Source organism: Xiphias gladius, chromosome 15, assembly GCF_016859285.1.
Source record: "Xiphias gladius isolate SHS-SW01 ecotype Sanya breed wild chromosome 15, ASM1685928v1, whole genome shotgun sequence".
NCBI lineage: Eukaryota > Metazoa > Chordata > Actinopteri > Istiophoriformes > Xiphiidae > Xiphias > Xiphias gladius.
In genome coordinates, this window is record NC_053414.1 from 10,428,271 (window position 1) to 10,443,785 (window position 15,515).

Consider the following 15,515-nt stretch of genomic DNA (forward strand, 5'->3'; position numbering starts at 1 on the left):
TTGTCACCTACACAAAACTCAGCCTAAATTGACATATACATTATAAAAGTGGATTCATTTTCATGGGTCTTTGAAGACAGATCAGTATGGACTGCGATATCCTCCCAATATCATAAATACTCCCAGACTATACTCTAAGGTGACAGTTCCTTTTCAACTGAGTCCTTGACCTGTGTCAGACATGATCAACCATCAATGGAATAATGTTGCTGCGTGTCCAGCAAGCCCTGTGGATGATCCACCTTGAGATCCGTGTCACAACAGAGTGTGGGATGCGGGTCACTCGATGAAAATAGGGGTTGATGTGAAATCAGTAAGTAACTGGCTGATTTACACTGTCCATGTACTTGCTAATAAATAAGGTTAAACCCCCAGGAAATAGACCAAAAATGTTTTGGGGTAAAGACATTACTTATCATTAAAGTGACTATAGTCTCTGGTGTTCAGCATTTATCATAGTCAAGCTATGAACTCTTACACATCGCTGCTGGAAATGGGGAGGAGGACTTATGGGAGTCACTTCATATCATCTTTGAAAAATGGTGCTTTAATCTCCTCTGAAACTCATGTACAGTGTTCAGTGTACAGTGTCTGTAATGTGGTTTAACACGTAACCACTTTCATTTCCGTGTGCATGAGAAATGAAACAAATGTCTGACACGGTGTGTCTTTAGAATTAGAATTTTACTCACCAGCCTTGGTAAAGCCGGCTACTCATTACTTGAGTTGCATTATCGAGCCAGCAATGTAGGCTAAAGGAGATTTATTTTAGAATAACAAAATAAATTCACTTAATTTTTTTTCAGCTTCATTGTTCAGTTAAAAGTGACAAACCTGAATTTATTGTCATGTCAGCTGCACAAAGATCACGTGAAACTACTATTTATAAAAAGTGGACTAATTTTAATGGTCCTTTGCAGTCAGGTAATTATGATCCACTCATGTGCCGTCAGGACAAGCAAGACAAGCAGTGCATGACCAGTTGAAGCAGACATCAGTTAGAACGATACCAAAGTGGAAGCAATATCTGATCTTACATGACAGAACAGCGTTCATGTCCCATGAAGGACCTGATATTCCCATTTTGAATTCATTTTGTGATTTACTACCCACTTGTGGCCAGAGTAGGCTATTGTCTCTGGAAGCTAGGTTGACTACCTGGACGTTTGTGCATGCACATTGTGGATAATCCTGGGATCTTTGACGGGTGACTAGCTATGGCTAGCTACAGACAAGTGTGCTTGTCAAGCTGCCCTTGACTCAGCTTCCACTGTTCTGAGATCAGTCATGATGTTGCACGTAGTATTATACACCTGCGAAGATGCATGTGAAAACTGTACTTGCGCATTAGAAAATTTCATCAATAGTGTTTTCTTCCTAAGTGTTAAGAGATAGTAGTGGCAAGTAGACAGGCAAATTACAGTGTGATTTATCATCTCAAATTGGTATAAGTTAGGTTTACATTGTGGAGCAGCTTTTAATAACTCCTGCTGCAAGGTAGTTGGGTCTTCGGCTCTGCTTGCCTATCTGTAAGAGTCAGCGCACACCACTGATATGAACTACCGATCTTTCACCAAAGGGTGATGACCAGGTCTGCTACCTCGAAAGACAGAAGCCTCTGGTTTGATTGTGAAAGCATTTATGGCACATTATTGGTAGCATTAACAGTTGCTGACGCAGGCATTGGCAAAGGCCAGCTGTAATGAACAAAAAAAGTTGGGCTAATTAAAAATAATGAGCTGTGTGGGTTGCCTCCATTGTAGCCTTGTAAAATATCATCAGACCAATACCGAACAATACCTTTAAGGTGCTCTTATTATTATTTTTATATTAACATCGGATCAAAAATGACTATATGTAATGTGAAAAGTGATGTACCCTCAGAGAATTATCACCCAAGTCTGCAGTTCCCTTCAGCTCTAGGGAGTATTTTAGCATGTCTTTAGCATTGTTTTGGTTTCAGGGCCAGCAACTTTACTGTTCGGATTGACTCTCACCGCCCTCATCCTTGTTGTTTTCATCAGCAGCAGGTGGCTGTTTTAAGTACACAAAAAAGCCCTAAAAACCAACTTCATGCTAACTGTCCAGCACCAAGGAATATACAGACAAAGTTAACGACTAGCTGGTGAACATAGTGGAACATTTAGCAGCTCAAGAGTCAGATCTTTCCCTCAGGAGTTGGTGGAGAGCAAAATCAGAGCTTAAAGGAGAGTGAAAATTGAACTTATAGTCATTAGATTGCATGAAAGATGACTCCAAAATGAATGATAATATCTGGATGTGTAAATAAGTCACTGTCTGCTAACACATTTACCATATAATTTTTATAAGGTTACACTGTATGTTGATTCAGCTTGTTACATTCCTGCCAAGCGGCCACAAAAAAAAAAAAAAAAATCAACAAACGCGGGTTTAAAAGCGACTTTGCCATGGCCATGATCTTTCCCCAACCTTATCTAACTCTTTTAGGTGTTTAAACTTTATTTACCTGAACCCCATCCTATTTCAGGTCTTATCTAAACGGCAAAATAGCAGAATATGAGACTCATCAAGTATAATTTACAAGAATCACACACAGTTCATTCCAGTAGGGAAACACGGAAAATATACCAGGTAAGAAGGAAAGCATGCCTGTGTTTTCCTCTCTCACCATATTGTCTATTTTACCCTCAGGAGAAATTTAAACTTTTGTATTTCTCATCTCTTCATATCTCTCCTCTCCTCTCTGGCCTGTCATGAGTAATAAATGTATGACCTAATGGGCTGCTGTGGTAAAACTTGGAAACTGAACCACCGCAGAGCGTCTCTGGCATCAGCCCAGTCTCAGAGAAAATTTCCTCACTGCCAGCCACCGACTACTTGAATCAAGTGGAGACAGAGCAGGCTGATATTAGGGATGAGGGGGCGCAGAGAGCCTCTCATATGTGATCTTCATATCTCATCACCGGTGGAAAAAAAAAAAAAAAAAATTGCGCGTGTGGGTGTGAGTACATGCAAATGGTTTGGGGAGGGGCAGACGTGCAGATGAAAAGACAGATTGAATTGAATTGTGAAACATTCCTGAAGACAGTGAAGCAAAGATGTAGTGAGGAATAAAGGCCATGGTAAAATCAAAAATATTCACTTTTAATTGAAAAAAAATGGATTTCTAATTTTAGCAAGTCTCACATACAGTCAGTCTCACTTACAGTGTCCGCATACAAAGCACACACATGTTTCATTGCATGGTTGTCATTTCAAAGAATATTCAGTGAAAAACATGTCTCCTCCAGATCTAATGAGCATCAGTGACATACAGCTCCCTGATCTCAGAAATGAACACAGTTTAATTAGAGACTAAAACTTAGTTGTTCTTCATTTAGTGATTTTTTTTTCTTTTTTTTCTTTTTTTTCTTCCCAGTTTTCCTTAATAATGTAGAGGAACAGCTGGGCAGAATATGGGCTGCACATTAATTTGAACTCAAGGAGCTGGAAGTACTTTAGTAGATAAAGGATGACTCTTCAGTAAAGTGGGATTGTCATTACTCCTGACTCATTTAACACTCATTACAGATGTATAAATTGTGCGTAGAACATTGCAGTTGCGATCCCCTCATTCATTCACACTTCTCCAAGACTCACTTGACTTTTTTGACTTAGTGTGTAAATCCTCTGCGGGTGTCCCTCCTTAAATATGAGTTTGTAACCATTCGGCAACTCATCCAGTCTCGTCAGACTTTATCGCAGTGATATTTCGCACAAAGTCGATAATGGAATTGTTGAGATCAACGGATTTGATGTCGGCATCGAATTTCATCCTCATTTGACAGCGACCTGTTGGTGTTGAAAGTGTCGCAGCCCAGTACGTCAAGGAACTATTTCCACACTGGATGATTCCCCCCCTCACAATTTATGTTCAGTGCCAATGCAGGACTTAGTGTGCCGTTAAAGTGGCACGGTCGACTTACATGTAGGAGTTGCATCCCATCACGCACCTACAATTACCATTTGCCTGTTGTACAATAACCACAGTGTTTCCCTAACCTAGATGGTTTACCTAAACTGTGTCGTATTTGTACAGTAGTTTATGAGCCATAACCACAATCTTTCCCTAATTTTAACCATACCAATGTGGAAAAAGAAAATTTTAAAATCATTGACATATGTCATTAATTTGGGGTTTTACAGGATTGCCTACTATCAAAGTTCTTATTGGCTAAATTGCAGCTATGCATTGGTTTAGCAATAAAATCACATTGAAAAAATAATTGTGAATGTTATAAGAATAATAATGCAACAGTTGCTGCAGTGTCTCACAAAAATTATATATAAAAAAATTATAGTTTTTTTTAACCCAAAAGAAAAAAAAAAGGGGGGGTGATACAAAGGTTTCACTCAGGGAAGTCAGATGCTTATCTGAGAAGTTTTCTGTCGCTGTGGGCTGCATGCACAGGGGCTTGAACTTCTAAAACAATACATAAGACGAATTGAAAAGCCTGCACAGTTTGCCTAATGGTACAGTTGCACATAACAGCGAGCCAACATTACTGCACAGTCCACATGTCATGTCACTAAGTTGTCAGCATCACCTTTCTCAAGGATGTACAAATTCATTTTGCTCTGCCATTTTCTGGTGTGACTATAGATCTACATATTAGGCCTGTGAAAAGGTTATGTTGGACTATGATCAGTACCTGCAAAAAAAACTTCTTCAGTTTAAATCAGAAACTGCAGCGTAGTTCACAGTGTCTGCAGCGGAGCGAAACTCAGACGCATACGGACCTCAGATCAACAAAATCAATTCCAATTTCATCAAACATCACCCAGCAAAAACTGCAAGGTCAGTTTTAAGAATTTCTATGTAAATAAAAGAAAACAGTCAAAGTGGAATAAAAAAGTTTCATGGATAAGAGTTGAAACTTTAAGGACTTACCTACTGGGATTATTTGCATCGTCAGACTTTGTGGTGCCCTTGACTGCAGTGAGTTAAGGCAATATCTTGCACTCTTGTTTACTATAACTCCCCTCTTTGCTCTTCTTTTTCATTTATTTCCTTCAGCCTATCCAGGTACTGGTATTTTTCACTCCCCCCTTCCTATCTGTTTTTCTCTCTCGCATCCAGCTCATAAAAAACTGGCGACCTGGTTAGAAAGCAGACGCTGTCCTGACACCCTCACAGATAGCTGGCTGTTTCCTGCCCTCAATTTTACTTGTGAAGTTTTAATGTTGGTAAAATTTCAACTTCACAAGTATCTTTCTCCCCCACATTTTATGACCACTGTTGTCCACATCTGGAACCCATGTGTAACTTGATCATGTATTTTTTTTTGGTAGGTATTTTCTTTTTGCAGTCATTTGAACGTAATAATTATTAAATCATAATCTGAATCAAATATGGGCAAATATACTGTTGTGTAATATACCTTGGAATGGATATTACCATATAGTAGGATAATTTACAGTAGAGCAGACACCCACACAGTAGCTAAACTAGAACATACACAACATATATTCACTGTAATATATGAATATGCAATTATTAAATTGGTTTTCATCTAAATACACACAAATAAATGAAATATTCTTATAGTTTGTCTAAAAGACAAATAATAAGAATAAAGTATTTCAAAGTAATCAAACCACTGACTTTATTTGCTGCTAACATTAGACACTAATGAAAAACAACTATAAATTACTATTTTTTGGTTATGTTAGCTAAATCCATGTCATAATACACATATTTATTTACATTTTATTTTTGTAAACCTTTTCAGAATTTTAAAAGCCCAGAATGTTTACTGGTTTAGTCCCCCATCACGTAAAACTGCCTCTCTCTACTGCAATTCTACCAATTCTAAAGGTTTTACTCTGTTGTATTTTATGTCTAGTCATCATTATTTCGTGTTAAAAAAAATTCATAGCGACTGTAAAATGGTCAGCTCAACGTAACACTGCAAAACCAAAATGAATCCTCCGTCGTCATCCTTTCCCGTTTCAGTTTATTATGCCAGGGATGTTGCACCTCGACACTGATTGTGTAATGTATTCATCTCTGAATGACAAGAAGGACCCCTCTGTCTTAATGGCATTAGTAAAACAATGAGCTGATTACAGTGTAGACATACCATGACCACATTAGGCTGAATAATGATCCTTAAAAGGCCGAGCTTAAAACGCATTAGTATTGATGAGAAGTTGGTCCCGATATCAAAAACTTCAGGATTTACTTTAGTGTTAAGACCGGCTAGAATTTCTGGGCATAGCTCTAAGTTTTTTTCTCTGTGGGAACTTGGTCCACCATCATTAGCCTCCAAAGTGAAGGGCTACTGCCGCAATGAAAATAGAGACTCACAGACAACATTAAATGAAATATGATAACATGAACATAATTAAATCCACATTTGTCTGGCTTGAAAGCATTTGAGTCACTGTAAAAAGAAAGAAAAAAAAAAGCATGATTGATAGAAGTGTGTTATTGCAAATACAAAAGTGAGGGACAGTTTCTTTTAAAAAGTTCAGTAATTCATTGAGACGAGTGCATAAATTAGACATGGTCAACAAACACCAACCCGAATGTTCTGAAACGTTCTTTATACAGTATCGTTTAGAAATGGAATATTGTACATTCCATTGTGATTCAAATACATTTAAATACAAATACAAAGGGGAGAGATAATATTATTCCACCACTATCTGTTATCGCTGGAGAACAGCCCACATCTTTTAATAAGGATACAATAAGCATTGAATAACTGGCTTATTTTCTTCAGAAAAACTGATTGGTTCTGGTGGATTTTGTCATTGTGTGTAGGCTCTGGATGTTTTAAAGAAAAGAGGAATTTAATTACGTAGTTGACAATACATTGCACCTGTAACTGTATCGTCTGCCGTAACTATTGACAATGGTAAAAGCAGTAAGGCAATAAAACATTTCACCAATGCGAAATTTAGGGAAATTAATACACTGACAAACTTCAGAAAATAGACTACGTCATCGTAAGGGTTTGGTCGAGCCACTCTGACTGTGGGAACTCGGAGCAGCTGCCTAAATATTACTCTCTGAGCACTGTCCCCGTTCCTGGTCAGCAGGCACTGGCGTCTACTGTTTTCACAGAGTTGCTCTGACTTTGGCAGCGGCGAGTGACTGCGGAGGAGAGCCTGAGAGGCATTTTGGCCATGTGTTGAGTAACAGAGTAGAAAGTGTCTACAAATTATGGCATGCGAACAGGCCTAATTTGGGATAGCAGAAAAATAGAATGATCGTCTACAGTGAGGTCCAAAATTCACGTGTTGATACACGTGATGAATTTAAATCCAAAACAGTAAACTGTATATCCATTTTTCAGGGAAAAAAGCTTTTACTGATATTTACTGATCAAAATTTGGGAGAAAATGAACATTTAAATTGCTGTTGTAGAGGCAACCCACATGCTATCCCCCTCATTTGTAAGTGATACTCTAAAATATCTATTTATTGCATTCATATCCAACAGTAAATACTCTAGTACAGTCATGCATGTTTTAAAGTCAAACTGAAACATGAAACCCACGAAGGAGAGACAACTAATGCTAGCTTGACTCTTGTGTAATGCCGGTCCAACTCCACACTGAGTGTGAGAAGAGCCGCCGTTGACTCAGCATGTATTGATATTATGTGAACAAAAATTGTGAACCAGTGCTAATGTTAGCAAGCTAGGCTAACTGGCTGGCTTGGCGTAGCTTTGCCTGTGTCCACAAATGGCAAACACCACGTCTCAAATGTAAGTCGGCCGCTGCCAAGAGAAATGCCTACCCAGAGAGGTTCAAAAGAAGCGAGGAGAAATCAAATTTCAGTTCAACTTTAAAAGAAGAAAAAGAAAAGAAAAGTGATTACACACCTCTCAAATAGTGGATGTTTTATTCAGTGCTCTTTAATTTTAGACACTGTGCGCAGCTGTGTTCAAAGGAGACATTTTATCTCTTTTTGAGGGGTATAGTTGTTGGTCGTTGGTCAGGGCCAGAGGGTTTCTTTTACTTGTTATATTCTCGGTCCTTATCAGCTTCCTGCTTGCTGCTGAGAGCTGACCTTCAGACATTATCTTTCCCCACTCTCTTCTCATCAAAGGGAGAAACGATAAGAACTGACTGTGTAGTGATAGAAACCTTCCATTGTGAGTCCTCTTCGTGCGCTCCTCCTCTACAACCGGACAGACTGGTCGGCCCTGTTATGGGGGCTCCCCCAGCAAGAGATTTACCGCTTCGGTGGTCATTTTGGGAGTTTGTTGTGGGGGGGGCTCATTCATAGCACCAAATCAAAAATGAGACATGACCTTGAGGTCAAACACACAGGAGACAACCAAGGTTCAGTAGATTGCTGTATAAGGCAGCCTAATACTAACAGAACAAAACATTTCAAATTAAATCTTTTACATAACTTAGTTTTTTCTTCTTTTTTTTGAGAAAAATTCATAACGTCAAATAAGTGCAATTGCATGTAACAACACTGAATAGGGCTCTTACTGCTTTTGTTTGTTTTGTGTAGTAGCCTCATCTCAGCAGTCCTGTCGACAAGAATTTTTCTTGACCCGAAGATAGTGACAAAAAAACTATGACCAAGGGCGTTCCTGAATTTTGGTGTGAAGCCACGGCTGTGAGATGGCATTCACTCACCCATCTGGTTGCAGCACCTGGTGTTGGTATGTTCTGTTCGAGTGGGATGCAATTAATGTAACCTACAAAGGCAGGATTTGTTTGTGCTCATTGGTTGGCCCACCTGCAGCTGCTTTTGGCAGGAGACTATTCTGAGAGTGGCAGTCAGGGGAGATGGCTCCTTCTCCATGTGTTAATTAACATGGAGGTGACTGTACAAAGAGGGTGTTTTTGGCTGCGTTGTGCAAGGAACACTAGAATTCATCCAACTCTACTGTATAAATGTGTTCTCATGTCAATTCATGCAGGAAAACTGTTTAAAAGGCCTGTTTCTTAGTTCATCAGTGTGAGGGACCCTTTCAATAAGAGACAAAATCAAAAATACCAAAAATAAAAACTTGATCTGTCTTATTTGTACAGACCTTTACTAGAAGCAAAAATCACAAAATTCATATGAAACATATATTGATTAAACGAGCAGATATTATAGTGGTACGGACAATAAAACCTCATAAACTAAGCCGTATCCTTTGTCCCAAATAAAAACTAACACTGTGCATTTAAAGCTCTGGAAGCCAGTGGTTTGACAAAGTAATTGTAACTCAGTGTCTATCACTATCCTCCACTTACCAGATTATCAGGTTTATTTTTTAGATCCAAAGATGACTATTACTCTTATTACTTATTTTTGCTGCTGCAGCGGGAATAGCAGTAGTAGGTGATACTACTGCAGAGTAGGTGAAAAAGGAATCACCTCTTTTTGTAGTCTGAAAACTCAGGGCTAATGCTTTCTTCCACAGTTTCTTTTTTCCTTTTTTGCGAGGGGGGGGGGCAGGCGGTTGCCTTTATTGGAGAGCTGTCAGTAGAGCGGCAGACTGGAAAAAGGAGATAGAGAGTGATGTGCAACGCAGGCTTCTGTGCCTCATCCAAAGATATCAGGGTGCCCCATTCTCCCACATTTTCATTGCTTTGTTCTAATGGTGGCATAACGTCACTAAAAAGTAACCTCAGCTGTAAGTCCCTCTTGAACACAGTTATGTTTGCCCCTTACTCCCTAAGCTTTTGTCGTCTTCCCCTGTCCTTAGATATTTTTCCTGCTATTAATACTTTTTTTTTTTTTGATGCAAAATAATTACACTGAAATTTGTGGGTTGTAATCTAAAGTGTTACAGAGTAAGTAATAGGATTTGAAGCATCTGAGTCGTGTCTGCGCAAATATTTGCTTTTAAATCTATTCACATTATCCTGAATGTTCACAGAACCAGAAAATTGTGAGGCACACTGGAGATTACAAGCTGTTCACCATCTCCATGTAAGCACCATTGTGGTAGGTACCCTGCAATGGAGTGCATCTGTTAGTTTCCCTCCAAGACCTGTCTGTTATGATCCCTGCAGTGTAGTGATGGTGAGTGGGAGCTCTGTAGAGGAGGCAGGAGTGGGCTGTGTAGAGCGACAGTCCCACTGATCTATACCTTTGTGGGTCATTTTCTGAGAAATTTGTACTGCACTTAACACAGATGACTCACATCCACTCCAGTATGTTTTTATGCTTGATACCAAGAGAGCCCTTCATAGCAATACTGTACATCTTTGTAACAATAGCAAAGAACTGTCAGGTTTGCTCCAGTATCAACAATTCTAACGTTCCTTCTGGGTAGAAACATGTCAGAGTAAAAGTTCAGCATTATCTACTGAAGTTTGAAAGTTCTCTGTAGCCATGCACTCTGTAGATATATACAATAATACATTATATTAATTTGAACTAAATTCAAAGGCTACATTCTTATAACTACATTTATTTTTTAATTTGTGAAATATTGTGTTTTTTGGTTGTTGGTTTCCTCTGTCTTGCATATTTGAGCACTGTTTTCCTCCCACAGTTACTTCAAAAAGGACAACAACAAAACAAAGCAACAACTTTTCTGCAGCATCAGTGAGTAAAATACAAATTAATGTTTGCTTTGTTTAAGAGACAGCAAGGTAGGAAATTCTACATTATTGCACAGCAAATTGAGACAGTAAGTGCTGTGTGAAGAGAGATACAGTAATTATTAATGCATTACTGATGGGCTTTTGCATGCTCTGAATACCTTAAAGGAACATTGGATTTCTCAAAATTTAAGCAAACGTATTAGTTGCTTTGCTGGAACAGTTACCCCCTAAAAGGCCTCTCCAACCAAACCATGCAATATTCATCATATTCTTCTGGCTAGCGGCCCTTTGAGATTGCTTGTTTTGTGTCCATGCACAGGGATACGACAAATTACGAAGCAAGGACATCATTATTGGAACAGTGGCAGTGTCTATACTTATTTAGGCCTGAAAGAATCGTTGCGTGGTACTGCCCTTTGTGATTTCAGTATGCAGTAACTCCTTTTCTCTTGCTCCTTTGGATGTGAGGATAAACAGCAAAGCAAACTTGGTGTGTGTGATAAATGGAAGTTACTGACTAGTGAGTTACATTGATGTTGATTCACCCCGTGCTTTTTATAGCAGGTTTCCACAGCATTCTTGTGGCGTTCAGATGTATGAGTTAAACAGTTCTGCTTATTCACATAAATTTGTATTTTCATGAATGACACACTCAAGCATACTTTAGTTTGAAGCCATATAGATCGAGTAATCGGCACCCAAGGGATCGACACAAAACATCTAGATTTCATCCCCTTCCCGTTTTCTGTGCTCATTATCTGTATATTTACTGTTGGTATGCCATAAACACACCACTAGCAGTCTTTTCGTAAACTGAAAGGAAAGCGGGTTACACATGAGAGAAAGCTCTGGCTGGTAAAGGCCAGCAGAGGTAGACATATTTACATCAAAACGTTAACATGGGCAGAGTTCTGATCTGTTAGAATAAGTGAAAACATCTGTGTGGGTGTGGAGGAGCTCCAGTATAAGTGGCAATATCGCAGTCTAAAAATAGTCAATTTTTAGTGGACATTCTGTAGGTTACATTTTGAATAAACAAAGCAAAACTCAGGCAGTATTAGCATTACCAAGACGTTTCAATAAATAATGTACATACAGTGTTTGAGGAAGCAGGATATTCTGATCAAATATGTAAGCGAAAGTAGAAATAACATGCTATAAAATACACCCTGTCAAGTATACTTGACTTACTTAAACCGTAATAACCGATTTTTTGGGCACTTAGAGGCAGCAGAAATAAGCTGCAAACACAACAATGACATATTACCACCTTTTAAGTTGATATGGCAAACACGTTAGCAAACAGTTGCCTATTTCCACTTCCAGCAGGTACGGATTAACATTAGCACTCCTTTGGAGTCGTATTTCTGGCCACCTTGCCCTTTAAGATCTGTTTTTGGTCTCCACCACCCACTGAGGGGAAAAAAAAAATGTGGCTCTTTAGCTGCTAAATGCTCCACTTTCTTCACCAGCTACACGCAAAATTTGTCTCCCTGCTGCTCATTGCTAGACAGGTAGTGTACAGTGGATTTTTAGAGCTTTCTCATTCAAAAAGCAGCTTGCTGTGATCAAAAACAAGGCAGAGAGAGTGAACCAAAACAGTAAAGTTGAAGGAAATCAAAAGCAGAGTTTAACAATCTGTAGAGCTGAGATGAATTGCAGAGTCGGGTTGTAATTGTCTCTGGGTTTGTTGCTATGAGCAACACCTACAAATAGTGATGTGATTCATGGTTAATATAAAAAATAATGACTATAGCTTCTTTACAGCTGTCAATGTATTTTACTAAAATGCATATAAAGTATCAAAAATAAAAAGTACTCAGTACAGAAAAATGGCCCCAATTATTACAAATGTGCAAGTAACATTTTTTTGAAACACTTTACATACTGTTGAGTCATTTAATGGTATATTTTGTGTATAAAATCCTAATTTGTAAAGTAACTAGTAAGTATAGTTGTCAAATCAATGTGGTGAAATACAATGTATATTTCCCTGTGAATTGTACTGGAGTAGAAGTATTTTTACAGTAATCCATCATATTGTGTGATCTTTATTTTTTCATGCAAAGCTGTGCTTAGTACTCGAGTACCGCTATGTTGGTTCTTTCCTCACTTTTTTTTCTGCCAATAAACTGTGTTTCATTCTGATCCTTGATATCAAGTCTTTGTATTAACAACAAGTGGCAGATATTAATTCTACAATTGTTTTAGAAAATTTACTTTGACTGAAACAACAACTCAAGAACTGGTGGTTATTGAGAAGTCTAAAAAACAACTCTCGGGTCACTGTTTGGCTGCTCGAAAAGCATATTTTTGGATGATGTTATGTGGGTTGATCAAGATTATATTGCCTTTCCCTGTGTTCTTTTCAAAGTCACATGGCATTAAGATACAATGTAAAGTGATTTTTTTTTCCCCCTTTCCCTCTACTCAAATGCCAACTTTCATGTATAAGTTTCTTACACATCATTTGATGTATTTTGGTCCTTGAAAGGCCTGTAATTGTGTACAATACATACCTAAAGGTCAGTTTGTTTGAAAAAAATGAGAAATAACATGGTGTTGGAGAAAATTAGATCAGAACAGGTAAGTGAATGGCCAAGATGTTGTATTCTCTACCCAGCAGACAAATGTATTTAATGGAAAGGAATTCAAAAGAAATAAGCTCCTCTTTGCTTAGATAACAAATTGCTGCAAGTCCTGTTTGTTAATATCTCTATTTAAATGGGTCGGCGATATTTAGTGGTGGCCAGTGTATGATTTTCAATCATCCAAAATTAAAAACACAATGTCTACAGAATCGATTAAAATATATGATTTCATCCACAGAGAATGAATACATAGGTGTCAAACAAATATGGATTGCAGAGCAGCTTGTTGGTGATGAATGATGATAGTGAGGCCATTTCACCAGCATCTCTCACCTCTGCTGACTGTAGATTGTTCAGCAGAACCCCTTGACGCATAATCAGGAAGACATGTTGGGGTCACAAAGCACCCACAAGGTCCTGCCGCTCCCTCCCAACTCGCAGACCATTAGATCACTATCATGGATCACTGCTTAAAGAAATGTCATCCTACAGAGGACCCGCTGTAGAGTTTGCAGGGCCCTGTTTGAGCTTCTTTTGATGAAATTATAGCAGTTTTTCCATTCATTTCTATGGAGCAAAGTGATTCTGATTTTTCAATTGGTGTTGAGCGGGGGGTTTCTCAGGTTTCAGTGAAATTTTGTACAGACATTCATGGTCCCCAGAGGATGAATCCTACCGACTCTGGTGATCCACTGTCTTTTCTTCTAGCACCACCATGATTTTGATATTTGTTGTTCTGAGTGAAATGTCTCGACAACTATTGGATTAATTGCCTTGAAATATGGTACACACATTCATGTGCCCTTACTGGATGAATGCTATAACTCTGGTGATCCACTGACTTTTCATCTAGCGCCATCATCTGGTCAACATTTTATTTTTATGTTGTATTTTTAACATTTTATGTCTTATGATCAAGTACAATGCAAAAGTAGCGACAGTTCCATCAGTTAGTGGTAATTAGCAAAGGTTAGCATGCTAACACACTAAACTAATATGGTGAACATGGTAAACATTATACCTGCTAAACATTAGCACGTTTGCATTGTCATTGTTAGCATGTTATTATACTGATGTTAGCATTTTTATTAAATTACTCCACATCCTTTCTGTCCTGGGTTAGAGAAAGGAGGCTATGGCTTGTACCACGGTGTTCAACTGGGGGCCCATGGGACACATACAACATGTCATATGTTACACGATGAGACTAAATTCATCTTTCACCTTGGAAACAGCGGCTGACAAAACAATCTTACCATACGAAGATGTCAGCCACGGTGTTTGGCTTCTGATCTTTGCTCCATTTTCTTTATTCCTCTTCTGTGATGCATTTGTGGAGCAAATACCAAGACACGAAGAAATGAAGATGTTAAGATTTCCTTGTTTTTTTCCCCCTTGTAGCACTTTAAGGACTTCTTGTCCATGTTTCATTAAAAGCTGGGGCTTTAAGTTCATTCTTGACCTTGGAAAGAGTTAAAGCAGTTAAAGCCATCAGTTTCACCACAAGGTGAATTGCTGCAGTCAAGAATGATTAATCTGTTGCCGGTGGGGCTGATAGTTAGCAACCAATTTCAACATGAACCAATCATCATTATTTAGATGGACCTTAAGCATTTTAATTCTATCGTTTGTGTTTTTAAATACTGTTCTAATGTATTCGTTCCCCTTATATACAGGATTGTCAACTGCCTCTGTGTCTGAAAGGTACTATTGAAATGAACTTGTCTTGCCTTAACAGGGGGAGGCACAAGTGTATGTTTTGAATGCAGTGCACCGTTCCAGTTTCTATCAGCACTTCCCTCTATTCACTTCTTGCCAATTTTGGTGCAAGTGATGTCATTTCAGTTGCTGAATGAATGCAGGTTGCTTACAAATGTCCTGCATATTTCAGCATAAGGCTACTGAGGTATTGAGTTTTATCGGTGATAGCACAAGGTTTTTGCCTTAAGTACTTTGTGCCTCGAGTTCAGTAGGTTGGCAATTTCGTGAAGAATAATAGAATAAAACAATATTTTTTTAATATAGTTCACATTAATGTTAGTACTGCAGTGTTCTTAATTACTCTTCAACAAAGCCCTTTCAAAAACTGCTGTCTTGGCTGCATAACAAGATATGAAGCTCATTCATGTCAAATAACTGAACAGGTGAATAGCTGTAGAAATCCATTTGGAAGGTTTAATTTATTTGAATGCATAAAGTTGACAACGTAAAGAGAGGCAAAGATTTTTTTTTTTTTTTCCTTGAAAATCTCCTGCTTGTATTTCTTTATTTAAACTCACAACCATATCTGAGCGTGAAGAGAAAAGCACAGCATCCCTCCGTGGAACAAACCCAGAGTCTCACACTGGGGGAGGCGAGAGTGAACAACAATGCTGCCTTTTTCTC